Here is a 26,642-nt window from a genome sequence, read left to right as displayed (position 1 = left end):
CTCATTAATAAAACAATTTTGATACTGGAAGTAATAATTATGGGAGGCAAAGGCACTGCTTTCAAATGGGAGAAAAAAGACTTTCATGCCTCTCTCTCCCTCTCTCTCTCCCTAAGGGAGAGAGAAAACTGAACAAATCCAAAAAGAAGGGTTAGAAAGAGTCCTCATTTACAATGGATTATTCACAGCCATTTTTCACAGTTTCAGGATTTCCTTAAAATGAACCCTAACAACCTTAACCCTCTGTCCAGTCAGGAGCGAGTAAGTCAGCCCTATAGGAGCTGATTAAATTGAGAACTGGAATCCTTGCAGCTTTAGGTGGGAAGTTTCCTCCTATATCCCAGAAAGGGGTCAGGTGGGAAAAGTGTAGTCAAGTGGCTCAAAACTCCTACCTGTAATTGCAACAAGAGGGAAAGCAGAATCATGTAGTACTGCTATCTGAACATAGCAACACAAATAACTCGGCATCACCTTAGATGTTTAGAAGCCTCAGCCAGTTTTAGCACCAACATTTACAACGCTGCATACGGACCTCATTTGAATGCTGCAGATATTCTGAAGAACTGAAAATTCAATTGATATTCTATTCTGATTCAAATAGGCTCAATTCAGATGTCATATTTCATAATCTCTAAACCCAATTCAGTTTTTATACCCCTGCCCATCCATGAATGAGGAAGGTCCAAGCATATAATGCAATATTTTTATCTTCCCTGAAGAATTTCCAAAGTCATTCTAAGAAAGGCGTTGCTCTCTCAGAATCAGGATTTAGCCTGAGCTTCTCCTGAGCAGAGGAGAGTGGTTTTTTTCCATCTGCCTTCTTGTTAAGATTATGAATATGGATAAAAATGGGAGCTACTACTATCATTCCCAGCCTGAGAAATTCAGTGTGTGTGTGTGTGTGTGTGTGTGTGTGTGTATTACTGCTGTATGTATACAAACGATGTATCTAGACCCTGCTATTCACATGAAACCTACTTCTAATGACTTGATATATTTTTACCTCAGATTCATGTCCTCTTTTTTCCAGAGTATTCAAAACATTTTAGTTATGGAGATAAATCACAAGTAAGAAGTTGTTATTATACATGTAAGACTATCCCAAGAACTGAATTTGGGGCATTTATACACAGCAGTTGCTAGACTGAGGGGAAATTCTCATACAAGAACTTTTGGTTCAAAGTGTGTGCGGAGAGGGGGGGCGTTCCTTAAAACCAGCACTATCAGGTCTTACTCTGGCAAATCACTGCCATTTCTCCCAGGATTTTCCCCTAAAATGAGGGCAAGAAGTACTGTCCTCACTCTGCTTGTGTTCAAGTGATGCACCCATGAAGAGTGGGGGTAACGGTGAGGTGGGGGTTGCCAACCACCAGGTGACTGGTGGGGTGTGAAGATCATGTTCAAAATAAGTTTCTCATTGAGAAAAGCACAGGCCCTGACTAAATATATGTAAAATTAGCAGAGTAGAGTTTTAAACAGGGCACAGTGGTTGAACTGAGATTTATAGTTGAAATTCGGTATCAAGGGTACATTTACTTTCATTTTGATTGTTCAAGGACAATATAATACTGAATTGTCTTCTACACCTTGCCTGGCACTTTGAAACCAAGCGCACCAGCTGATCTTGGCTTCATTCTTGAAACACAGGATGTTGTCCAGAAAGTGCCCACCAACATTATTTCTGATGAATCAGCTAGGCTACTTTTCACATCCTCCTTGGCCCCTTTTGAACAGATATGGTGCGGGAGATGGTCAAGTTGGGGCTCATTCTTGAACTGCAACATGCTATCCTGAATGTGCACATTGGCTTTATTCCAAATATCATTTAAACTTGAAATACAGAATTGTGCCCCGATTATGCATACCAGCTCTCATTCCAGTAGCTCAACATTCAACAGGATTATCACATTATAAACAACCTGACAAATGGAATGCTGAACGGGCAGTAATTGAACCAAAGGAATCATCTGGCTTTCACAAATATGACAGTGTATGCCGACAAAAACAACGAGAAGTAAAAGACGTATACGACTTTTGAGTGAGTTTATGAAAGCAACATTTGAAAATGGTAGCATATAAGAATATCACTCAAGGTGCAAAGGGCTGCTGGAAGAGAAATCAAGGGTTGCATTCAACTAATATTTGCTCAGAGTTCACCAGTTGGCAATAATGGCCATGACTAAAGTAGGTCCATGAATTTTGATGTCTACTTTGTATTCAAGTTAGCTGAGTACAACCCCAATAATTATTTGCCTCTGTAACAACAACAACAACAACAACAACAACAACAACAACAACAACAATATTTTTTAAATTTATACCCTACCCACCTGGCTGGGTTTCTCCAGCTACTCTGGGCAGTTCCCAACAGAATATTAATAATAAAAAAGCGACAACATCAAACATTAAAAACTTCCCAAAACAGGGCTACCGCCCTTCAGATGTCTTCTAAAAGTCAGATAGTTGTTTATTTCCTTGACATCTAATGGGAGGGTGTTCCACAGGGCGGGCGCCCCTACCAAGAAGGCTTCCATTATTGTGGTAGAAGCCATATCAACGAAACCTATGGTGTTGGACTGCACCACTTCGCTCTAGTGCACCCCTGCACGGTGGGTTGCCCAGTGGAAAGGGCTGCCCTGTTCTATTTTTCTCTCCCACTGCGTGCTACCACTCACATATCTGTCACCTAGGGTTAGGGCAGCCCAACCAATTGCAGGACCGCCACTCACTTCAAACAAATCTGCTTAACACCTTGGGACAATTGGGAGATGGGGTATTAGGCAGCAGTCTTTCCTCAGCTTGTATACTGGGATCTTGGCTTCTCCACCTGAACATGATGGGGCGTAAGAGACATTGGGGAGTCTTAAAGTGGGGCTGAGGTCAGAGTTGCACTACACCTTCCATTTCAGTTTTGTCCTGTGAAGCTCCTTGAAGTGTTTTTGGGAATAGCTGATTTGGGGCTGCAAGGCAGGGGAGAGAGAAGAGAAAGATTAATACATTCTTTTTGTTGTGGAGAGAGTTGCCGTTCTTCACCAGGATAGTGGATATTTATTACTATTTAGTATCCTTATGCTTTCCAGTAACTAAAGTTGCCATCCTATGGGCATCTATATTGAAGTAATTTCTATAAACACATAGGAGTTACTTCTGAGTGTCGTATAGAATTTCCTATACCTGATTCTCCCTCTCTGCAGGGAGTCTCTGAAGCTAGGCTGGATGATCCCTAGCTGGCAAAGATCTTTTGCCTGGCTATGCAAAGCATTTGTCAGACAAAGAAGCCAGTTATTCTTCTCCTGCTCGGATTTCAATATGAATTGGAGAATTTAGGGATTTGTAAAGCTTGCCTCTCCTTTGAGGCAGGTTTTAAGGAGCCCCCAAAGTTCTCCTGAGCCTGGTTCAGGAGAACTTCAGCAGCATCTCTAATGCTGTGGAAAGGAGGGGGGAGGTGATGAAAATAAAATAATGAAAATATTTAGTTGCCCACCAACTCCTAGATTCGTGGTGCACTAGAAACACACACAATTTCCCCCCTTGAAGCATTTCACTAGGACGCAAAGCACAGCTGTTTATATTTGTGGTGGCTTTAAGGATGCAAAATCCTCTTGTACAAATTCTTGCTTCAACTGCACTGCTAGAACAGAATTTTTTCTGTGCTCCTGGTTATTACAGAAAGAGTTCTCTTTCTTGATGAAAAAGACAGAAGCTGTCTGAGAGCAGGGGAACAGCTTAGGTAAATTCTGGCCAAAGCTGTGTTTGGAAAATCCTCACATCAAGAAGGGATACAACTCTTTCATGCTCAGTGCCAATTCTACACAATAGAACTCTCCAGCAGTCCTTAAAGGCACATTTGTATCTTGGCTTTCAGTGCTAGCAATCAAGAAAGAATGCAAGAAAACACAACTGTTTCCCAAGCACTGTTTGCTAGTGCCATAATTAATGTAATCAAACAATTCCACAAATTGCTTCCAATTGCTGGCGTCACTTTCATGTGCAGAGCCAGACTTTCAAAGAAGGGCCCTTCTTTCCCCTAAACCCTTACAGTGGGAACAAGGCTTTGCTAAACAGTTTAGGATAATTTGTACTGTAACAAGTCCCCAGGCACCCTTGACACAATTTCAATTGCCATCTAATTTTCCTGTGTAATTGAAAGGCAGCTACTATGTTTAAATAATTACAGCACTAAACAGTTCAGAGAGGTCAGTTCAGAAGTTCCCATAACAGAAGTGGAAGTCTTTGGGAAGAGTAGTTTTCAACAGCCTCAGCTGTAGATGGTATACTATTATTATCTTATTCAATTAAAGGTGGCAACTTTGGTTCAATCCCTTACTTTCATATACTGCATATTAACAGAGCTTAGATTTCAAGGTTTACAAAGGCAAAAGACGGAGGGGAGAACGTTAAAAAGTTTACAAATAATAAGAAGACTCCTGCTTGGCACACCACCTCTTTCTCTGTCTCAAGACAGGAGAAAGGATTTTTTTTAATATATAAAAAAATGACATGCTAATTTTTTAAGTGAAGAGGGGATTATTTAGCCATTGGGAAGATTTCATTTGAGTACATAACTTCTTCCCTGCAGCTAGCATAGGAAACAGGATGCCTTTTGATTTTCCTGGGTATATAAACTGGGACTAAACTAAAAGGCACAACATAGGCCTATAGAGTTAGAGAGAAAATATTTTGGAAAAATACCACTGTAATTCTGCTTAGTTTCACAATTATTTGGGTACACTGTAATTAATAATAATAAATATTAATATACCCCATGTACTAATATGCCTCAGCCACGCTGAGCAGCTTCCAACATAATATAAAAATACAGTGAGACATCAAACATTAATAGATGTAATAGATAAAAGAATCTAAAGCCATTGCCCACACCTGTAAAAAGTGCTGAAGTATGCACTTCTTCACCTGTACCCAGTTTAAAAAAGTAAAGCATGCAGGGGAAAGATGATCCAGTTTCTTAAAATGTAGAACATCACCATTCAGTGGAATAGATGAAATAGAATAATGCATGTCAAAACAATGATTTTGAACCATGCTGTGCAATTATCAATTCTCAAGTATGCAACTAATACAAAGTGTTTAACTTGCAAAGCTATTGAGCCCAGATGCTACCTACTGGCTGAGCTCAAAAAAAAACAGTGTGGCTGATATCCAGCTTATTAGGAGAAGAGCTTATCAATCCTAGGAAAGATGGGAAGACAAAACAACAGAGCTGGCTTGCATAGGCCCCAATGACCTTGCATTAGCTGCTTGCCTGTCCTTGGTATTAAAAAGTCTTCAGAGCACAGACCTTGGTGGGTTAGAAGAAGCTAAGCACGTAGAACAGGTGGTATTGCAAGCATCTGCAAAGAACAGAACAACATGGGATCTGTGGCTCACAGTCTTCCTGTTCATTAAGAGTCCAGCACTAGATAAATCAGGGTCTCTAGTTCACTGTTAGCTGAAACATTAGGACGCATCCCAAGTGCTCCATGTAATCCTGGTGGGGAACAACAATGGAAAGTTTTTAAAGAGGTTAGGCTTTATCAGACATAATTAGTTTCCATTATCTCAGGGATGGCGTGCATTTGTTGCCACTCTTCAGTGCCTGCTTGCTGATCGGAGGGCTGCAGTTAAAAGCAAGGGTGACCTTGGGTTGGCTTTATTTTTTTCTTTTATTTAAGATCAACTATCACCTCTGTCTTTGGCATATTTTTGTCAAAAAAATAGATTAGCAAGAAAAATGTTGATAGTGAAACAATGATGGGACCTCAAAGCTATACTATTTGTCTTTTATACAGTGAATCTACAGTTCTTTTATACATATAAAAAAACAACACCTTTGGGGGGCAAATACAAAATTGCTTACAGGAATCCCTTACTAATGTATGAAAATTGATTCTCGAAACGCACTATGAGACAAATGGGAAGTGAAAGTTTCAGTGAACACTTTCTATTGCCAATGGTGACAATAGGCCAATATTTGCACTCTACAGTGTGGAAAGGGATAATCAACGGTGTCTCTGAAATTTTTTACACATCACTTGGGAAGACAGGCGAACTAATATCAGTGTACTGGAAGAAGCTAAGATCAACAGTGTTGAAGCAATGATTCTTCAACATCAACTTCGTTGGACTGGTCATGTTGTGCGGATGCCTGATGATCGTCTTCCAAAGCAACTACTCTATACCAAACTTAAAAATGGAAACTGTAATGCTGGTGGTCAACAGAAGAGGTTTAAAGATTGTCTCAAGGCAAATCTAAAAAAATGTATTATAAACACTGACAACTGGGAAACACTGGCCTGCAAGCACTCCAGTTGGAGAACAGCCTTTACCAAAGGTGCTTTGAATACACTCAAACTCAGGACACAGGGGAGAAACGTGCTAGGAGGAAGGCACACTTGGCAAATCCACACCGTGATCAACTCTCGCCCGGAAACCAATGTCCCCACTGTAGAAGGACGTGTGGATCCAGAATTGGCCTCCACAGTCACTTATGGACTCATTGTTAAAACCGTATTTATGGAAGACAATCTTTGGCGAAAGATCACCAAAGAAGAAGAATGTGTGGAATTAAACATAGCACTAAGTGGGGCATACACAAAGGGAACAATGTACACTCCAATCTCTCCCTAAGCCCCTTAACCTGTTTTGGGGGTCCCTCAATGTTCCAGAACAGATTTAGGGGGTGTGGGAGAGAATCTCATTGTGCAAGCAGACCTTGTTCCACGCACACAACTTTGTTGAATCCTGGCCAATATTTAAAGGGGTGGGACTTGTTGACTGATTAAGATGCTTAGTAGGTAGCATGATGGTAATTGATATGGTACTGTATATTCTAAGCAAGCAATGGCCAACGCTTGTAACTGTGGTTTTTTTTAAACAAATATTCTGATCTGTTTCTGACTCACTCTGTACTCTGTCCACTTTGATATGTAATTTGGGTTCCGAGCTGTTTTGTATGAAGTGAAGTTCTGTGCTCCCCATTCACTTTTACTGAGAATCTAATTATGACTATAACTTTCCCCCATTTGGCAGAAACAGATTAAATCTGTAGGCACAGGGACTACTCCAGGGTGAATCAAGCCTCTCAAATTACAGACAAACAGGTCCAGGGGCTTTTGTGGAGAAGCAAAAGAGATACACTTTCCTCCCTGATCTGTATTAGGGCAATATCTGTAAAAGACCAACTAAAGCTCCAGAATCCGTATTAGTTTGTACATTTTTTTAAATAGCAGGTTCACAGGAGTCTTTTCTGGTGTTGTGAGGGACATTTTCCAATAGCCATTATAAGGTGAAGCTGCCCTTAATACTACCTGTGGAGTGCTTTTTCCAAGCAGAGGAGTAGGCTCTTTTAAAAAAAGAAAGAATTAAATTAAGCTTTTAGTTAAAAAAAAACAAATTTTCCACTGCTCTGCTGTAAGAAAAAACAAAAACCTATCCAGAGCTCTGTAGGCAGGATTTACATAGCCTCACTTCTTATGAAGCCTATGGTCCTAGATGAGAGAAACAGAGAAAAACACAGTGTACAGAAAAGTAGAATCACCCCAATTTGCCTTGTAGTACACATAGTAGTTGCACACAGCTATTAGCTGGAGTAGCGTAAAATGAAAGACGTGCACAACTGTCTCTATCTAATGGGGGGTGGGGAATCGGATAATATCTATGAATACTCTCGTCCCTTCCAAGCACATCCCAGTTATACAGCAGCAGTTGCTTGTCAGCATTGCCTTCAAAGTTGACCCCAACACCATACAGACTTACAGCAAGGTGTTCCTCTGTTCTACATTAAGGTGAGACCAATTCAACAGTGCAAAGGGCTAAACTGTCATCAGGGAAGTGTAATAAAAAGGCAGAGGGGAGGGAAACAGTACAAAAGCTCTTACAACACCAGCTTTCAAGAAATGCATACAGTGTGTGTTTTTTTTTGGGGGGGGGAGATTCAGGCTGGCAGATCTGACACAGGATCAAAAGCCAATTTGTTACAAAGCAACTCCCAATCAAAGGGCTAAATTTGTGGGCTGGTAATCCTACCACCTTGCTTGAAACTCTTGATGCAGAGTAGGCACCACAGAAGCCGGTTAAGCTGGCCCAACTCTGCAGACTTATCTGGAGGCATCTGCTGCTTGGAGCTGGTTCAGGGTTTAAGTTGGGCGATATTCATCTTCCCCTGGGCTGCCGTTTTAAAGCAATCCTGAACAATGGGACTCCGGAATAAAGAACATTTAATTTTTATATTATTATTATTATTTTACACTTCTAGGCAAGGGCCTTTAATGCGATTAGGAGAAGGGGGGAGGAGAAGGCTGGATAGCAGCCTTTTCTTTTTATATGTTATGTATATTGTGTGTAAACAAATATGCAATTTGCTTTAAAAAGATAAGGTGATTAAATTTTTATCAGACTTGTACTCTGTTGTCACCACAACAAAGAGAATTAGGAAGAGGAAAGAAAGGCCTTTTTATTTGAATTGTGCTCTTACCAGAGGTTCTCCACAACACAGCTATAAAGCCACTCAATGTTCTCCAAACAGGCCCTTTGATTGCATTTTATTCAACTTGTTTGCATTTGGAGCAATCGAAAGGAAAAGAACGCTCCACATTTTGATGTCTTAATGTTCCTTAATACCTTCTTTAATTTATATTAAGCTTCTTAACTAGGGTGAGGAATTCTTCAAAAACAATAAAGACCTAGTGCAGAAATCTTTCACACACCATGAAAATTGAAATTATAATATATTCATGGGTGCTTTTTTGTTATATAAAAAACACAACCAGTATTTTGAAGAAAGATTGAAAACACACACAAGCACACACACACATACACAAAAATCCTGAAGTTACATGAAAATGTCTTGATCCACAGAAGTAGATGAAAGTTTAAACTAATTATTACATGACAAATAAGGTATTGGGAAAGGATGAATGAAGTACGCCACAAGAACACATTAAACACTACAAAGTTTTCAGTCTAAATATCCTATGAATTCCTTCCCTATAACTTTCTACTATAAAGAGATCAGGAATCTTTTGTTGCACGCTGAAGCAGCCTGACAATTTGCTAGTGTACCCCTCACAATAAGTCCTATTGCGCCTTGTTTCTATTCCTAAAATGGACTTTTAAAACTTCTGAAGTTTCCATAACATAGTGCCCTATTTATATCTTGTAGGTTGAGCCAAACCCAACAGCGTGCTTTTAATTGCTGGAATCCTTAAAGATACATTCATTCCCCGCTTCCATTCTAGTAGTATAAAAAGGTATCAGATTGTTTATGTCCTTTTCCCAAATTGATAGACCATGCACAGTGTGTGTGTGTGTGTGTGTGTGTGTGTGTGTGTGTGTGTGTCCAAGTGAGGGGCAAACTAAGCTACATGCCAGCAAGTGTAAAGAAACCCTGAAAGTTTCAGGAGGAAATAATTTTGAGCAGAGAAGCAGCAGGATTGTGTAAGCTGCTTAAACCTTTCCCACCCCAAATCCCCACCCCTCCTTCACTGCTTTCCCTCTATTTAGGGATCTGTATAAACAACAACCTCCTGCCAACCTAGCAGTTCAAAAGCACATCAAAGTGCAAGTAGATAAATAGGTACCGCTCTGGTGGGAAGGTAAACGGAGTTTCCGTGCGCTGCTCTGGTTTGCCAGAAGCGGCTTAGTCATGCTGGCCACATGAACCGGAAGCTGTACGCTGGCTCCCTCGGCCGATAAAGCGAGATGAGCGCCACAACCCCAGAGTTGGACACAATTGGACCTAATGATCAGGGGTACCTTTACCTATAAACAACAACAACAACAACATACCTCTTACATACACTTTGATACCTGCCAGCTGCCGGGGGGGGGGAGATAAGGGGGGATCTGGAGTGGAAAACAAGACAGGAGAGGGTGAAGCACACCTACAGCCCGTTGCTTCTCTGTTCAAAATAATCAGAAGCTGCTTTTCTTCACAAAATGCAGCTCTTGGGAAATCATTACCCCTCACATTTGCATAGAGCAGGCACTTAAGCCTTAATTGGTATGTTCAATTTTTGACAATTGTCCTAGATCCAAGAACCAGACACTGCAACATTCCCAACCTCTTTCCTCCCTATGTTGGAGGGATGTTGTGAAGGAGAAACCACAATACACCAGTAGGGGGAAAGGAGTCCCATCCTTTTCCTAGCAAGGCTTTCCCAGTTAAATTTGCTGTTTGCTAATTTGCTGTTGCATCAGAATTCTGCCAACTGCAATTCGAGCAAAGTGTAATTCAGTCACAAATCAGAATCAAAGAAGATCTTGATGTTCAGGTATGAAGGCAAACTGTGGTTTGCCCAAAGGTAAAAGGTAAAGGACCCCTGGACGGTTAAGTCCAGTCAAAGGCGACTATGGGGTTGCGGCGCTCATCTCACTTTCAGGCTGAGGGAGCCAATGTTTGTCCAGAGACAGCTTTCCAGGTCATGTGGCCAGCATGATGAAACTGCTTCTGGCACAATGGGACACCATGATGGAAACCAGAGCGCACGGAAATGCTGTTAGGTAGGTACCGCCACAGTGGTACCTATTTATCTACTCACAGTGGCATGCTTTCCAAGTGCTTTTTTGACAGGAGTTGGGACAGAGCAACGAGAGCTCACCCCGTCATGGGGATTCGAACTGCCAACCTTCCTTTTTTTTATAAAATATTTATTGAAATTTTACATAAACATAAATTTACAAAATACAAAAAAAGAAAGAGAAAAAAAACATACAAAAATACATAAAAATTAAAAATAAAAATACAAAAAACAAAAAACAAATAGATACAAAAGAGTTAAAAACAAACCCATTTTTTGTAACTTTAAACTCATTAGCTTGTTTCCTTGACTTCCTCACACCTCCCCTTTCTGTATTCCCATTTAAATAATCAAATCAGCAAATCCTTACCCTCTTTCGTTTATCTTAACTCTATATCTTAACATATTATAGCTCTATATTTTCATCCATTATCAACTCATTTTTGCATATTCTCATTAACTTTGTTGCTAGTGCCTCTTATTTTCAATCCAACATCATTTAACATTCATTAATTTGACAGTGTTTCTGAAGATAGTCTTTAAATTTCTTCCAGTCTTCTTCCACCAACTCCTCTCCCAGGTCTTGGATTCTGCCAGTCATTTCCGCTAATTCCATATAGTCCATCACCTTCATCTGCCACTCTTCCAGGGTGGGTAAATCTTGTGTCTTCCAATACTTTGCAATGAGTATTCTTGCTGCTGTTGTTGCATACATGAAGAAAGTTCTATCCTTCTTTGGCACCAATTGGCCGACTATGCCCAGGAGAAAGGCCTCTGGTTTCTTCAGGAAGGTATATTTAAATACCTTTTTCATTTCATTATAGATCATCTCCCAGAAAGCCTTAATCCTTGGGCATGTCCACCAAAGGTGAAAGAATGTACCTTCATTTTCTTTACATTTCCAACATTTATTATCGGGCAAATGATATATTTTTGCAAGCTTGACTGGTGTCATGTACCACCTGTATATCATTTTCATAATATTCTCTCTTAAGGCATTACATGCCGTAAATTTCATACCGGTGGTCCACAACTGTTCCCAGTCCGCAAACATAATGTTATGACCAATATCTTGTGCCCATTTAATCATTGCAGATTTAACCGTTTCATCCTGCGTATTTCATTTCAACAGCAAGTTATACATTCTTGAAAGTATCTTAGTTTTGGGATCTAACAATTCTGTTTCCAATTTTGATTTTTCCACCTGGAAGCCAATTTTACTGTCTAGTTTAAACGCTTCATTTATTTGATGATAGTGCAACCAATCTCTCACCTTCCCTTTTAATTTCTCAAAGCTCTGCAATCTCAGTTTGTCCCCTTCCTTTTCCAAAATTTCCCAGTATCTTGGCCACTTGAACTCCATGTTTAACTTTTTAACTGCCTTAGCTTCCATTGGCGACAGCCACCTTGGAGTTTTATTTTCCAGCAAATCTTTATATCTAACCCAAACATTTAATAGTGCTTTTCTGACAATATGATTTTTAAAACTTTTGTGTGTTTTAACCTTGTCATACCACAAATATGCATGCCACCCAAAAATATTGTTAAAACCTTCCAAATCCAAAATGTCTGTGTTTTCAAGAAGCAGCCATTCTTTCAGCCAGCAAAAAGCTGCCGCTTCATAGTACAATTTAAAGTCTGGCAGGGCAAACCCCCCTCTTTCCTTTGAATCCGTTAATATCTTAAATTTAATTCTGGGCTTTTTGCCCTGCCAGACAAATTTAGATATATCTTTTTGCCACTTCTTGAAACAATCCATTTTGTCCATTATTTGCAATGCTTGGAACAAAAACAACATTCTTGGCAATACATTCATTTTTATAACTGCAATTCGGCCTAACAAGGAAAGCTTTAAATTAGACCAAGTCTCCAAATCTTTTTTCACTTCTCTCCAAGTTTTTTCATAATTATCTTTAAACAAATTCACATTTTTAGCTGTCATATTTATACCCAAATATTTCACTTTTTTAACCACAGTCAACCCTGTCTCGTTCTGAAACCTTTCTTTTTCTATCTGTGTCAAATTTTTCTCCAAAACCTTTGTCTTTGACTTATTCAATTTAAATCCTGCCATTTGACCAAACTCTTGAATTATTTCCAAAACTCTTTTCGTGCTAGCTTCTGGCTCTTGCAATGTAAGTACTAAATCATCTGCAAATGCTCTCAATTTATATTGTTTAGCTCCGACCTGAATCCCTTTAACCAACTGGTCCCTCCTAATCATATTAAGCAAAACCTCCAGGACCGATATAAAAAGTAGTGGGGAGATAGGGCACCCCTGACGTGTCCCTTTTTCAATCTTGAACTCTTCTGTAACCACATTATTTACAATAAGTTTCGCTTTCTGTTCAGAGTATATTGCACCTATACCATTCTCAAACCCTTGGCCTACCCCCATCCCCCGGAGGTTCTTCAACATAAAACTCCAAGAAATGTTGTCAAAGGCTTTCTCGGCATCCACAAATATCAAAACAGCCTTAGTGTTTATATTCACTTCCAGCTTTTCCAAAATGTCAATTATATTCCTTACATTGTTCGACAAATGCCTTTTTGGGAGAAAGCCCGCTTGGTCCCCATGAATCTCCTCCATCAAAACTCTTTTCAGTCTCTTTGCTAAAATATCAGCAAAGATTTTGTAATCCACATTCAATAACGAGATGGGTCGGTAGTTTTTAAGTTGAGTCTTTTCAGTCTCTGTCTTTGGTATAAGTGTGATATAGGCCTCACTCCACGTATCAGGTGCCCTTTTCCCCTCCATAATCTCATTACAGACTTCCTTCAAGGGCTGTATCAGTCCTTCCTTCAAAACTTTATAATATTTGGAAGTCAGTCCATCCGGCCCGGGGGATTTGCCCAGCGTCATGCCTTGAATGGCATCTTCTATTTCTTGTGCTGATATCTCCTGATTCAAAATTGCTTTACTTTCCTGCGAAACCTTTTTCAGCCCGTTTTTCTCGAGGAATTGTTGTATATCCATTTCATTCTGCGGCCCTTGTGTGTAGAGTTGTCTAAAGTAGTTCTGAAAACAGTTCCTAATTTCCACTGGGTTGCTTATATTCTTTCCTTCCACCTCTATATTTGTCACCGTGTTGAGTTTTTGTCTCTTCTTTATTTGCCAAGCCAATAACTTACCACATTTGTCAGCAGATTCAAAGGTCTTTTGTCTCATTTGTTTAATTTTCCACTCTAATTCCTGATTCATCAGTTCCATATATTGTGTTTGATGGAATTTAATTTCTCTTAAAATCTCTTGGGATTTTGGCTTCGATCTTAATTGTTTTTCCCCTTCTTTTATCTTTTCCAAAATTCTCTCCTTCTTCTCATTTTGCTTTCTTTTCTTTAAGGTATTTTGCTGAATCAAGAACCCTCTCATCACGGCTTTGCTTGCGTCCCATACTATTCTTTTTTCTACTTTAGACCTTAAGTTGATTTCAAAGTAGTCTTTCAAAGTTTTTGGGGCCTTCTTGCAAATCTCCTCATCTCTGAATAAGGTGTCATTCATTCTCCATCTGAAGGAACCAGTTGTTGTTTGCCTCATCACCATCTTTACAGCATTATGGTCGGAGAAAGTTTTTGGGCAGATTTCTACTTTTTTTATGTTCGGCGCCATACTGCTAGTCACCCAAATTTGGTCAATCCTTGTCCATGTCATTTTGGCTTCAGAAAAGAAGGTTCCCTCTCTTTCTAATGGGTGTTTTGTTCTCCAAATATCAATCAAGTCCATATTGTCAGTCATTTCAAAAAAAGTCTTTGGTAATCTTCCATCTTTTGTTATTACCTGTCTTTGTGCTTTGTCCATATTTGTTGAAACTACTCCATTCATATCTCCCATCAAAATTAAGTTGTAATCCATATGGTCCATCAGAATTTCATGCAACTTCTTAAAGAATTCAGCTTTCCCTTCATTTGGTGCGTAGATTCCCACTATCAAATACTTCTCTCCTTGGGATTGAATTTCAATTGCCAAATATCTTCCTTGATCATCTTTAAAAATTTGTTTCGGTTGCAATTTTTCTTTTGCATAGATCACCACTCCTCTCTTTTTTACTCTGTCTGAGGATATAAATTCCTGTCCCAGTCTTTTATTTATTAGTAGTTTTCTATGTGCTCTTGTCACATGAGTCTCTTGTAGACAAATCAAGTCCAGTTGGTCCTTCTTTAAGGCATGAAATATATTTTTTCTCTTCCTGGGAATGTTCAAACCGTTACAATTCCAGGTTAGAAGTTGCAGAGCCATGATGGGATTATTTACCAAAATGTCCGTGTTCTCAAGAAGCAGCCAGTCTTTCAACGAGCAGAATGCTGCTGATTCATAGTAAAGTTTAAGGTCTGGCAGGGCAAATCCGCCTCTTTCCTTTGCATCAGTTAATATTTTGAATTTTATTCTGGGCTTCTTGCCCTGCCAGACAAATCTAGAAATATTTCTCTGCCACTTCTTGAAACAGTCCATCTTGTCCGCGAACTGCCAACCTTCCGATCGGCAAGCCCAAGAGCCAGTTAGGATGAAACGGCAAGCTATGGTTTCTCATAGACTAGGAAGAGAACAAAGGTGGAGAAGAAAGTGCATGGGCATGAGGCTCATGTTTGCTATTGAACATAGCATCAAACAATGGTTTGGCATCGAATCCCTATCAAACCCTGCTTGAGAATATCCTAAAAGGAATCTAGCTGAACCATACTGGGGAGGGAATGCTGGATTGGATAGGCTGTCAGCTGATCAAACAAGATTTTTTTTTTAACAAGGCAACTTTATATTTTCACTACCCCACAACAATAGATTAATTAATTTATGCCCTGTTTTTCAGCCAATATTGGCTTGTGATGGGAATTCATTACAAGATACTGCATGTGCATATATTTGGTGGAGGTGGGGGTGTTTGTAGCCCACTGTCTAATTCCATTCATTTTCTTCCTTGCATTTCAAGTTGCTCTTGCCATTGCCTGCTTGGGTAGTTTATTCCTTCTATGCATTTTTAATTAAAGCCAATTGCTGAACCTTTAAATAAAACCACAGAGAGATGTACAGCTCGATTTTTTCTACATGATGAAAGAGGTTTCACCAAATACTCCAGGCTGTTGGAGCCTGGCAGAACATAGAGAAGCTGATGCTGTCAGTTACGGGATGGTGGAGGCAGAGAGTCTTAGATGTTCGTGTAACGCTCTCATCCCAATCTTCCAGCTGCTGGTGGCTGCTAACTGCTGGGTCCTGTGATGTCTCAGCTCAGTGATAACAGCTTTTTTTCCAAAGAAGTTAAAGGTGAATAAAACACAAACCTGGAAGCACAGATGACCCTCCTCAGGACAGACTCAGCAGCTGTTAGGGCCAGAAGGGTTAGGTAAAATGCCAGTAGCTTAAAGGAGATAAATGGGGGGGGGTATTTTAGTTGTCGCAAACAATGGAAATAATAATGTGAAGTAGCAGCAAAGTAGCAGGCAGGCAGGAAGAATGGATGAAAGATTAGAATCTGGTGGTGGGAGCTACAGAGGCATAGCTCAGTCGGTGGAGCATGAGACTTAATCTCAGGGCTGTGCGTTCAAGCCCAATGTTGAATTAAAGGTCCCTGCATTGCAGGGGGTTGAACTAGATGACCCTCATGGTACTTTCCAACTCTACAATTTATCTACAGCTGGGGAACCTGTAGTCCTCCAGATGTTGTTGGGCTCCAGTTCCATGCAGCCCCAGCCAGACTGTAATCCAACAACATCTGGAGAGTGACAGGTTCCCCAACTTTGCATTGGTGGGACCAAAGGCGATTGCTGCGAAGACACATAATACATTTTCTACCACTGAACGCAAGCAAAACTGGGCCTGGTGGGAATATCCATGTATGCCACTCAAGGCTCTTTGGGGAGGGGCAACATATTTATGGAGCAGACACCTCTGACAGAAGAGGATAAATCCGAATAAAGAAGTCTCCAGGAATTTAAATCCTGGTGCCTTGCAGAGCAAAGGAGAAAGAAGGGGACAGAGTTTCCTTCAGGCTGAAGGATGACCCTAGGAACCACAATCACAAGTCCAGTGAGATTCCTCACTGTTCCAGGGCTCAGTTGCGGTCTTTAGAAATCACGAGATCTGAAAATCAGCCTCTGAGTGCCTCTGAGAACAGATGGTAGAACCTGGATGTACTTGGGAATGTTAGCGCAAGACAGGTCGGAAGCCTCTAGCTGATCTACAATGCAGAATTATTGTCTTCCTTTATGCCTGCCTCTTCCCAAAAGGGAAAAATAATGATGATGAAGAGTTTATATAATGCTTTAGAGTATTGAAGTATTTTCATTTTGCAGTCTTTATAATAGCCCTGTAAGGTAGGTCAACATTATCACCCCCATGTTGCTAATGGGGAGATGAAACTGACAGTGCTCTGCCTTCTAGTGAGTTCATGGCAGGGGCAAAACTTGTACCTGAGACATTTGATTTGTCACTCAATCTCTTAGCCACCATGGTGCACCAACTCTACAAGGAAATAAAAGAGATATATAGCAAGATGGGGGGGACAGGGACACAGGACCGACATGGTAAAAAGTGAGAGATTTTAATTTTAGAATAAGGGAATGGCCCCAGTGATAAAAGAGTTTTCCCATTTTCTTTCAACTCTTTACTTCAAAATCTAACTCCTTCACCTTCAGACTGTGAAAAGGAAGATGGAGCTTGAAACTTTGGGTCAATCTCTGAAACCTGGCAGCCCAATCCCAGGCAGCTCAGAAGAAGGGGGAGGATGGATTGGATGAACATATTGTTTGTAAAAGGTAAGGAGTTTTCCATATCATGTCCACTAGCTCTAATCTATTAGTTCCTGTCATTAAGTACAAGTCAAGCCTAAACCAATGGTTATATAGAATGTCTTTAGGTGATCATAATTTGTCTTTAGACAACCCAAACTAGGGGATGAGGGGCAGGAGGAAGGAAGAAGGGCTAATTCGTGTATTTCAGAACTCTTCTTTGAATGCCAGGGGAGAAGGTAGTGGTGAAATGAAGGCATCTGATTTGAATCTTCATTTAAACCAAACTAATTATTTTGCATTCACATAGCAACTGTTATTCACTTGACAGCCCATATTTTTTTTCTACTTCCCAAATCAATCAAAAACATTTCTTAGAAGAGGGAGAATAATATCTGCACTTTAATTTTATCTCCCTTCCCTCTTCTTTCTAGGTTTGTTGTTCCTCTGTTCATACATACAAGTTGAAAGAATAACTGATCAGCTGTAGCCTCCTCTGCTCCGGAAATCTATGAAGTAATTCTGAGAGCTGTTGCTAATCCATCGGAAAAAGGGTTAATTTGCTACCCACAAATCTGGTCCCATTTCTCTACCTTCCTGTGAAAGAAAATGTATTTTTAAAAAGATAGGAAAGCAGATAACTGATAGAGATTTTGCCCTTAGCAGCCACTTTATTCAACTCAATTATAACATTCCTATGTTTAAGTATGCACAGAGAGAGGTAGTGGTTAGTTAAGGTACCAAGGTAGTCAACATATATTTGCAGTAGGAAAAACCTACAGGCTGCTTCCAATAGTTCATGACACTGTTATAGAAACTTACAACAGTTCAGCTATAGATGTCTCTACATCAAGGTGTTGAAGCACAGAGTATTTGGACCTTTTGATGCAGCTGCTTATCACTCAAGTACATTCTGACTAGGAATAGCAGACATGTCAAACCCAAGAGTAAATCTGCTTACTCATTCTATTCTGACTTAAAACTCTTACTCTACAGATCATTTTAGCCTGAGTGCTTAGATTTAAGACTGTTTGGTCTTCAATATTAAACCTTTACAGTAACATATCTGCCTGCAATGCTACAATTATATGTTTGCTGCCATGTTGCACTAGCACAGGACTCAGCATGTTTGTTCCCAAAGCATTTATAGCTGGAAAACGAAGGCTTAGCATTGGGCAGCTAACTACTTGGATTTCAATTGAACAAGTATCGGCTGAAATCGGCAGGATTGGATAAAAGAGACCAAACTACAATTAGGTTCCTATAGTGGTATGTTCCCCAACTGTGTGTGAATTGGGCAACCACATGGGTAGGGCAAATTGCAAAGGCCTTTCCCACCCAGTTAGGATCCTTCCTCATCTCAGGGTTTTGAATGGGTGGGGAAAACCTGTATCATTGAACACACCCATGTGGTTGGAATGCTCATACACACTCCCCAACTGTGTAGAATAGTGTTTAATTTTATTCAGCCCCAAACAAGTACTTTCGTATTCTTTTGATTTATCAAATATACAGTAGAAGTATCGCCCTGAATTTTTATTCTTGGGTTAATTCTGTGTGAAAGCACATTACAAGTACACTTCACTAAGCCCTGCCAAGGCACAAATCCCCCAGAACTGAAAGTATATTGTATAGCAATAATATTTAACAATAATTTATGAGACTGTGTAGGAAGGTATGTTGTACCGGGTCAGACCATTGATTCATTTACAATGACTAGCGGGGGGGGGGTGCAGTAGTGGGGAGACACAGGAAGCAAGAAACCAAAAGAGGGGAAAGGTTTCAAAGTGCTCTCAAAAAGTTTTTGTGTGGTTATAAATATTTTTTGGAATTTCTTCTTCTTCTTCAAGGACAATTCTTGTTGGAAAATTGCGATGAAATACAATATTATTGAGGTTTTCCCTTCGGCCAAACGCAGAATATCAGACAACAGTCATTTCCAGCCCTTCATGGAGATGCCACATATTGATCTGCCACTCACCACCTGGTCTAGGGCGGGGCCTGATGGGCTCCATAAAGGACTGCCGCCGCCGCTGCTGGGCAGAGGGCTCTGGTGTTTTTTTGTTGGTTTTTTAAAATTGCTCTTATTTTTTACCTACGTCATTTTAAACTGTGTTATTAATGCTGTATTCTTAGTTTTAGATTTTGATTTATGTGGAAATTGTTTCCCATTTGGTTGTGTATTTTTTTGATGTGGTTTATTTATTGTTTATGACTTCTGTAATTATGTAAATCTTGCCATGTTGTAAGCCGCCTTAAGCAATGTGGAAAGGTGGCATACAAATAAAATGATGATGATGATGATCTTTGACCTTTTGAATAAAAAGTACATCCTTTGCCACTGAGTTACACTCCCATCCTCAAAGTAGTTCATGTTGCAGCAGTACACATCAAGTCTGGGTTTAGAGTCAATTTAGGACAGAGCACAGGAATAAGGAGTGAAGTCCCTTCAACCCTGACCAGAGCCACATGCTGACTGCGAATAGTTGGCCAAGTGTGCTCTGAAAGACCCACAACATTGCCATTTCAGGATAAGGGATACTGTGGGGAAAGTGGCCAGTCCAGCCTGTACACGTTCATCCATTTCTGCTCTGTCTTCAAGTCAGGTGGGAGAAAGGTGCCTAAGGCTAAAAACCTTCTTTTACAGGTAAAAAGGCATAAATGAATGGGTGGTCTACTAGTGCGTTTCTGCAGACTGGATTTACTTTATGGGTTTTCAGTGTTCACATTACAATACAATGAATTTTCTACATTTCTATGAAAAGAGTTTCATTTCTATGAAAAGAGTTTCATTTCTATGAAAAGAGGTTCACCATTTATGACATTAAGCAAAAGTTAGAGGATTCAGCGTTATGGATAGGAGTGTTGCCTACTTCATTACAACATTTAGTGAGCATATTGAAGTTGTTGGTGGGAAAGTTACTTTTAGTTAATTTCATCAGTGGGGGGAAAAAGCTGTGTAGCCATAGAACCTGAAGATCAGCTTGCTGACTTCTTTGTACGTGAGTGTGCTCAGCAATTTTAAATTAGAATAGGCAGGCTACCCTATTCTCACCTTTTATTGAGGCCTATTTTAATATTTCAAATATACACTACCTAAATTTGTATACTCTTTAACAGTAGTTAATCTTCAATTAAAATACCTAGAGCAGAAACGAAGATAACTGGTTTAAAAGGTAAGAGTATTCTTCATATTGCATTTTTTTAATTCTGCATATTAAAAATGTCATTTTTATGACTTAAAAAATCTTCAGGAATAATGAAGGCTAACAAAAGAGTGAAGAGCAGTAATTTAAAAAGCTCCATATGTAGCATCCTGATTACTGTATCAGTCCCATTTCCATAACGAAGGGAGAAGTCACTGAACTGCCACTCGTCCTTTCTAGTGACAAGAAAAGGGCAAAAAAGACAGTGTATTTTCAAAAGTGTCATCCCTCAGGCTCTAGAAGAAGTAGTTGTCATCTTCTGCACAGTTACAAGTGTGTGGGTGTTGGTGTCTGGCACTTTCCTGAAATACAGTAACCCCCAGCTCCGGTGGTCCCGGCACATGCACTTAATTTGGAAGCAGCTGGGTTCAAAAGTTTAGCCTCACTTTTTGACCTGAAAGGCTTTAGGATGTGGATGTGCACTTGGAAGTATACAACATGCCACACAAGATGAGGAAACACAGTCCCAAGACAGAAAATCTGCATGCAAAGGAAGCATATAGGATATTCTTTATGTTTACAAGAGCAATAATATGCATATGGGGTCTAAGATACATCTGACACACAGTACAGCATGTGGCTGGCAAGGATGCACATTCAGCCAGTTAATAAATGAAAGGCTGTGTTTTAAAATTCAGCAACATGCTAGAATTTGTATTCATTTGCACGTCACCTGAGAAGACAAAGGGCAGCCAAAGGAATATTTTTTGTTTATTTAAACAATTATCTCTGGCTGTAGTACTCTTGATCTATAACAGGCCTTTGCTTCCTGGTGTTAGTAAAATCTGAATTTCTTTTTTCTTCAGATGATCAAGCAGATATTCACTCTCTTCCTAAATAGCTAAACTTAACTAGCAGCTGAAGAAGATGATAGTTAGAACATTTATCTTTTTAGCAAATATATCACAGTTCCACAGCCCATTAAACTAGAGTAACATAAATATTCCCCATGTTAATGTGACAACAACAGAATTAGCATCCGATTGTGCAAGGCCCAATAAATGTAAATGCTACTGATAAGGAGTTCCATACAAACTATTATTATAATACTACCATCATGCCTTTTATGTATTCCTGCATCAACAGGTAAACTAAACAGTGGACCAGGTACTGGTGTAGTTGACATGTAATACAGTAAGACTGCAACTTATGCTGGGGTTACACTCCTGGGATTACCAAAATTATGTATAGTCAAAACAAATTGGGTGCAATGGCAGTTTCAACGGACAAAAACTTTTCCCCCAGACACCTGCCCCCTTTTTATTTTATTTTTTAAAATTCTAACTGCATAAAGCTGAATATGCACAAGTAAAATGTGTGTAAGCTGCAGACTTCGTGTACTAAACCAAACCTTCACTGCGACTGAACAAACCTGCAAGCTCTTAAAGAGAACATGCTTGCTTTACTCCTCCCTGATCATTTTCACTGCACCAGGCAATGGCTTAGCTTACTATGGCTTCCGTACCCAGGCTTTTGGTTTAGTTTTCTCCAGACAAACCAAAAACTGCAACCAATGTTTGTTCTTGTAGTTTGTCTGGAGAGATCTAAATCACAAGCCCAGGTTTGGATGACATGCTAAGCCATGGGTAGGCAAACTAAGGTCTGTGGGCTGGATCAGGCCCAATTGCCTTCTGGATTCAGCCCGCAGACATTCCAGAAATCATTGCGTGGATCACCAGCGTGCATGTTCTTTCCCTCTCCCTCCCTCTCCCTCACACAGTGCCTCCTCCCTCCCTCCTCCTGGCTTATCCCCGCCCTGCCTAGAGGAGGAAGGGGGCTGGGCTTTGTTGGTGCCAGCAGCAGCAGCAGTGCTTGAGCGGACGCCATTTTAAGCAGCCCCTCTCCAGAGCCCTTTCACGCGTCGCTCATTTTCCCCCACCACTGCGAGGCCCTGCCGCTCGTAAGACATAGGTAACCAGCCACCATGGCTCGTGGTGCTCTTGCATCATTTATTTTTTTCAAAATATAGTCTGGCTCTGCACAAGGTCTGAGGGACAGTGGACCAGCCCCCTGATGAAAAAGTTTGCTGACCCCAGTGCAAAGCCAAACCATGGCTTGGCTTATCTCAGTGCGGCATCAAATGACTGTGGGAGGAGCAAAGTGGTTGCAATTTCCTCATTTGCACTACTCCATGGTTTGTATGTGTAAATGAGGGCACTGTACAGAACATAAAATTGATAGAGCTCCAGAATAGAGCATCCAAAATCTAAAAATGTTTCAGCCAAATGTACAGCACAGCATTCCTTAACTTTGTTTAACACATTATTCACTGTCAGAAGCCCCAAAATTTGGGCAAGCCAGGGCTTTTAAGTATTATAGTACAGACAAAGCATGCAATTTTGATAGCAATTTATATATAAGGAATTACTTGTGTTAGAAGCTTTATTATACCACCAAACCTAACAGCTATCTACTTATTGTGTGAAAGAAGCATGAAAGACTATCACAAGCAATAGAAAATAATGGTAAAACAATACTGAAGGATTACTCCTGAGTGCCCCTGCCAGGTGAGGTGCAGTGGGTAGTTATAAAGGAGAGCACCTCTTCTCCCCAACATTGTGATATTTTAAGTTCCAGACAAATGGCTATTTATTTTCTCTTGGATTTAAAATCTGTTTTAGCTTTTAATTCTGTTTTAGTTTTACCATTTTATTCTGCTTTCTCTGTGCTTTACACTTTCTTTGTGCATTTTACTGATTTTTCCATTTTATTTTTAATGAACTTAGCTTGTTTTATTTGAGCTCTTTTCAAGCCATCTTTTAGAGCTAAGCCCTCACAAGTCAGCTTCCAACACATAAAAACAATATACACACAGTCAATTACTGAACATTTACTGAATATTATTTTATGTTACGAGCCAGCCTGAGAACTTTTTGTTATATGGCAGACTACAAATGTTGTAGATAAATGAAATAAATAAATTAACAAATTGCATGTTACTGTTTCTATTTTTTTAAATCAACAAATTAAATAAGCACATCATTTTTTGTTAAGTTTGAAACATTTCAGTCATGCACATAGTAACGTGATATTTTAGTGTCCCAAGAACAAATTAAAGAGAACATGACTTTGGATACAGCACGCAAACCAAATAAAATAAACAGACATTAGAGAAGCAAAATTGTACAGAGAGAAAAGTTGTTTAACAAAACAGCCCATACATCAGCAGCTGAAGAAATGGGAATTAACACACTAGCTGGTGCCTCAGGGAGAGCATTCAACACAAAGACACTACAGAAGGCAAGTCTATGAAGACCAGACTACTTGACTGATGCCAAAAAATGCAAGTCTCGTTCTTCAAAAGTCCCAGCCATACAAAAGGAAGTTACTGATTACAACAATTGCGGATATCTTAGCTCAGTGCGAGAAATTTCTAAAGGAAATGTTTTACTTCTGCCTCTTCTGCAAGAGTTCACAAAGTTGGAGCTGCTTTTAAACAGAAGACTGTTGCTTCACCATCGATAGTGGATGGAAATGGAAATGGAATGGCTGCTACACCGTCCTGCCTTTAGAGAACAGCTATGCTGGCAGCACTTCTGAGAAATCCAGCTGTCCGACTGACCTAATTTCAGAAGGCAACTTGTATGGCCCTACCCTGATAGCAGCCAAGTCAACACATTTCTTCTTGTTAGCAGTGCCAGTATTTTTCTCCAACATATCATGAGTATTAGGTCCAGCTGTGATACGGATCAATAGCAAGATACAAATACTGAAAAATGTTTAAGGGGTCCACATGCCAAAGCAACTGCGGTGGACTGTGTACAGTCTGCCCAGGGAAGAATCCAGAAATGCCAATTGTGCCTATGCTTCAACAGAAATCCCGACTCACATTGTTTTTCCAAACGCAAGGGACAATGTAAGTACAGTTGCATGAGTACATTAGATGCCTTTGGGCAAATGCCTATCTCCTAGCATTAGCTGCATAGACATAAAAACGGGAGTAGCAATAACATACCACACAGGTGTTCTGCTCTTGGCATGTGGAGCCGGCTCGTTCATTCTCAGCTTTGTATTCTTATTATAAAAAAGCACGCCTAGACATTCCGTTGTTGTGCCCATAACCTAGGTTTAAGGTGCCATTTAGCTCCTAGCTTTCATATCTCAGTTTCTAACACTGGAGGTAGACCATAGCCATCATGTCTGGTAGATGTCAGAAGCCCTATCCTCCATGAATTTGACTAACCCTCTCTTAAAGTCATCCAAGTCAGCAGCCAACATTACATCTTGTGAGAGCAAATTCCAACATTCAGCTTCACTGGATGGTCCCAAGTCTATAATAATAATAATAATAATAATAATAATAATAATAATAATATAATAATAATTTATTATTTGTACCCCGCCCATCTGGCTGGGTTTCCCCAGCCACTCTGGGCGGCTTCCATAGAAAGTCTAGTGTAATGAAAAGGGGAGAAGCACCCTTTTCCGTTTCTCCACACCATGCATGATTTTAAGCATCTCTATCATGATGACAGGGACGCGGGTGGCGCTGTGGGTTAAACCACAGAGCCTAGGACTTGCTGATCAGAAGGTCAGCGGTTCGAATCCCCGTGACGGGGTGAGCTCCTGTTGCTCGGTCCCTGCTCCTGCCAACCTAGCAGTTCGAAAGCACGTCAAAGTGCAAGTAGATAAATAGGTACCGCTCCAGCGGGAAGGTAAACGGCGTTTCCGTGTTGCTTTGGTTCGCCAGAAGTGGCTTAGTCATGCTGGCCACGTGACCCGGAAGCTGTACGCCGGCTCCCTCAGCCAATAAAGCGAGATGAGCACCGCAACCCCAGAGTCGGTCACAACTGGACCTAATGGTCAGGGGTCCCTTTACCTTTACCTTTTATCATGATGACAAGCTATGCATTTTCTACAACAGCGGTTTTCCTAACAGTACAGTACACCACACTCTACAGACCCTTTTACCCCCAATGATGCATCCTGGTTTCATTGTATAAATAAAACTAAAAATGCATGAGAAAAGCAGAATGCTTCCCTGTGATGTTGCTACAGCTGTCTAAAGTTAGCATGGATCATGTCCCTGCTGATGCTGCTTGATTTTCGCATTTGACAATATTTTAAAGGAACATTTTGTTCATTTTCTTGGCGGGGGATTTGAAAGTTTAACGTTACATCAAATATGCTTTTGTTATGTGCTGTCAAACATGAACATAGCTTAGGGTCATAACAAACTTTTAAGTCAAATCACAGGCAGCCTGTGCGCTCCTGCCCTCTTTGTGAGGCCTCCATGCCTGCTACAGAAGGCCAATTATGTTAGAACAAGATGTATAGAACGTTTTCTCCCCTAGAGCCATACTTGTTCATTGATTTGCTTCTGTTTGTGCTTCCAGAGCATGAATTCCTGTCTACCATTCCCATATCCCTAACACAAAAATGAAGCTTGATTAGCAACATCCCCACCCCCAAAAAACAATCATTAGATTGACAGGTTTATAATTATGTTTCTAACACATTAATGTTTGAGAAATGTCAAATTTCAAGTACATATAAAAATAATTTTAGTTCAAAGGTCAACCAGGCATGAATGTCTGTGGTTTGTAAAAATAATAATAAAATCTCCGTTGTCAATACACCTGCATCTTCCAATGCTCAAAAACTTGCAGTTGTTTGATAATTATAACTGTTTGGTATCACCGCAAAAAACAGAATCCTAGTGTAATTCCTGGCCTTTGCTCAAATCTGAATGTAAATATGTGCCCCTGGAGTATATTTAGTGGCTTGGACAAGTGAGTTTGCCTGTTAGTCCAACCACTTATGTATGACCAGATTAAATCATATTGTCCTCTCTCAAATTTGTAATTACTGGAATTATATTAGTATAAGCACACATTGAAGTAAAATTCGCGTTGCACCTGTAATTTTGCGAGTCTAAAGCTGAACTGTTAGTTGCACTTGAGTCCATAGTGATTACATCTGTTGCTGAGTAATTTCTCTGTTGACAGTGCCAAAATAGTAAACTATTGAAATGAAAAATAAGGTTAAAAATTCTGCATTTAATGGAAGGGTACACGGTTAACAAGAAACTACAATCAGATAACACGATCAAAATTTGATGTAGTAAACGGGGATAAATGCATCCTGGATGGAAAAGCACTTTGGGTGGCATCCAGTGGTAATATCTGGCTTGTGCAGTAGACTTCCACTTGTGTAAACAGGACTTGCCCTGTAACTTTTTTTTAAAAAGGGACATAGC

At 40.1% G+C, this 26,642-nt stretch overlaps 1 protein-coding gene and 1 long non-coding RNA gene across 3 annotated transcripts in view; one reads left to right on the top strand and one right to left on the bottom strand.

Moving 5' to 3' along the window:
* The window catches only part of LOC310757703, a 421,645-nt gene that overhangs the window by 180,062 nt on the left and 214,941 nt on the right, over nt 1-26,642 (top strand). The gene's annotated exons all lie outside the window — the stretch shown is intronic.
* The window catches only part of EEFSEC (eukaryotic elongation factor, selenocysteine-tRNA specific), a 263,572-nt gene that overhangs the window by 103,228 nt on the left and 133,702 nt on the right, over nt 1-26,642 (bottom strand). The gene's annotated exons all lie outside the window — the stretch shown is intronic.

This window comes from Podarcis filfolensis (genome assembly GCF_964270895.1).
Source record: "Podarcis filfolensis genome assembly, chromosome: 2".
NCBI classification, from domain to species: Eukaryota; Metazoa; Chordata; class Lepidosauria; order Squamata; family Lacertidae; genus Podarcis; species Podarcis filfolensis.
The sequence above is the reverse complement of the archived record's forward strand: the minus strand, read 5'-3'. Positions and strand labels throughout refer to the sequence as shown.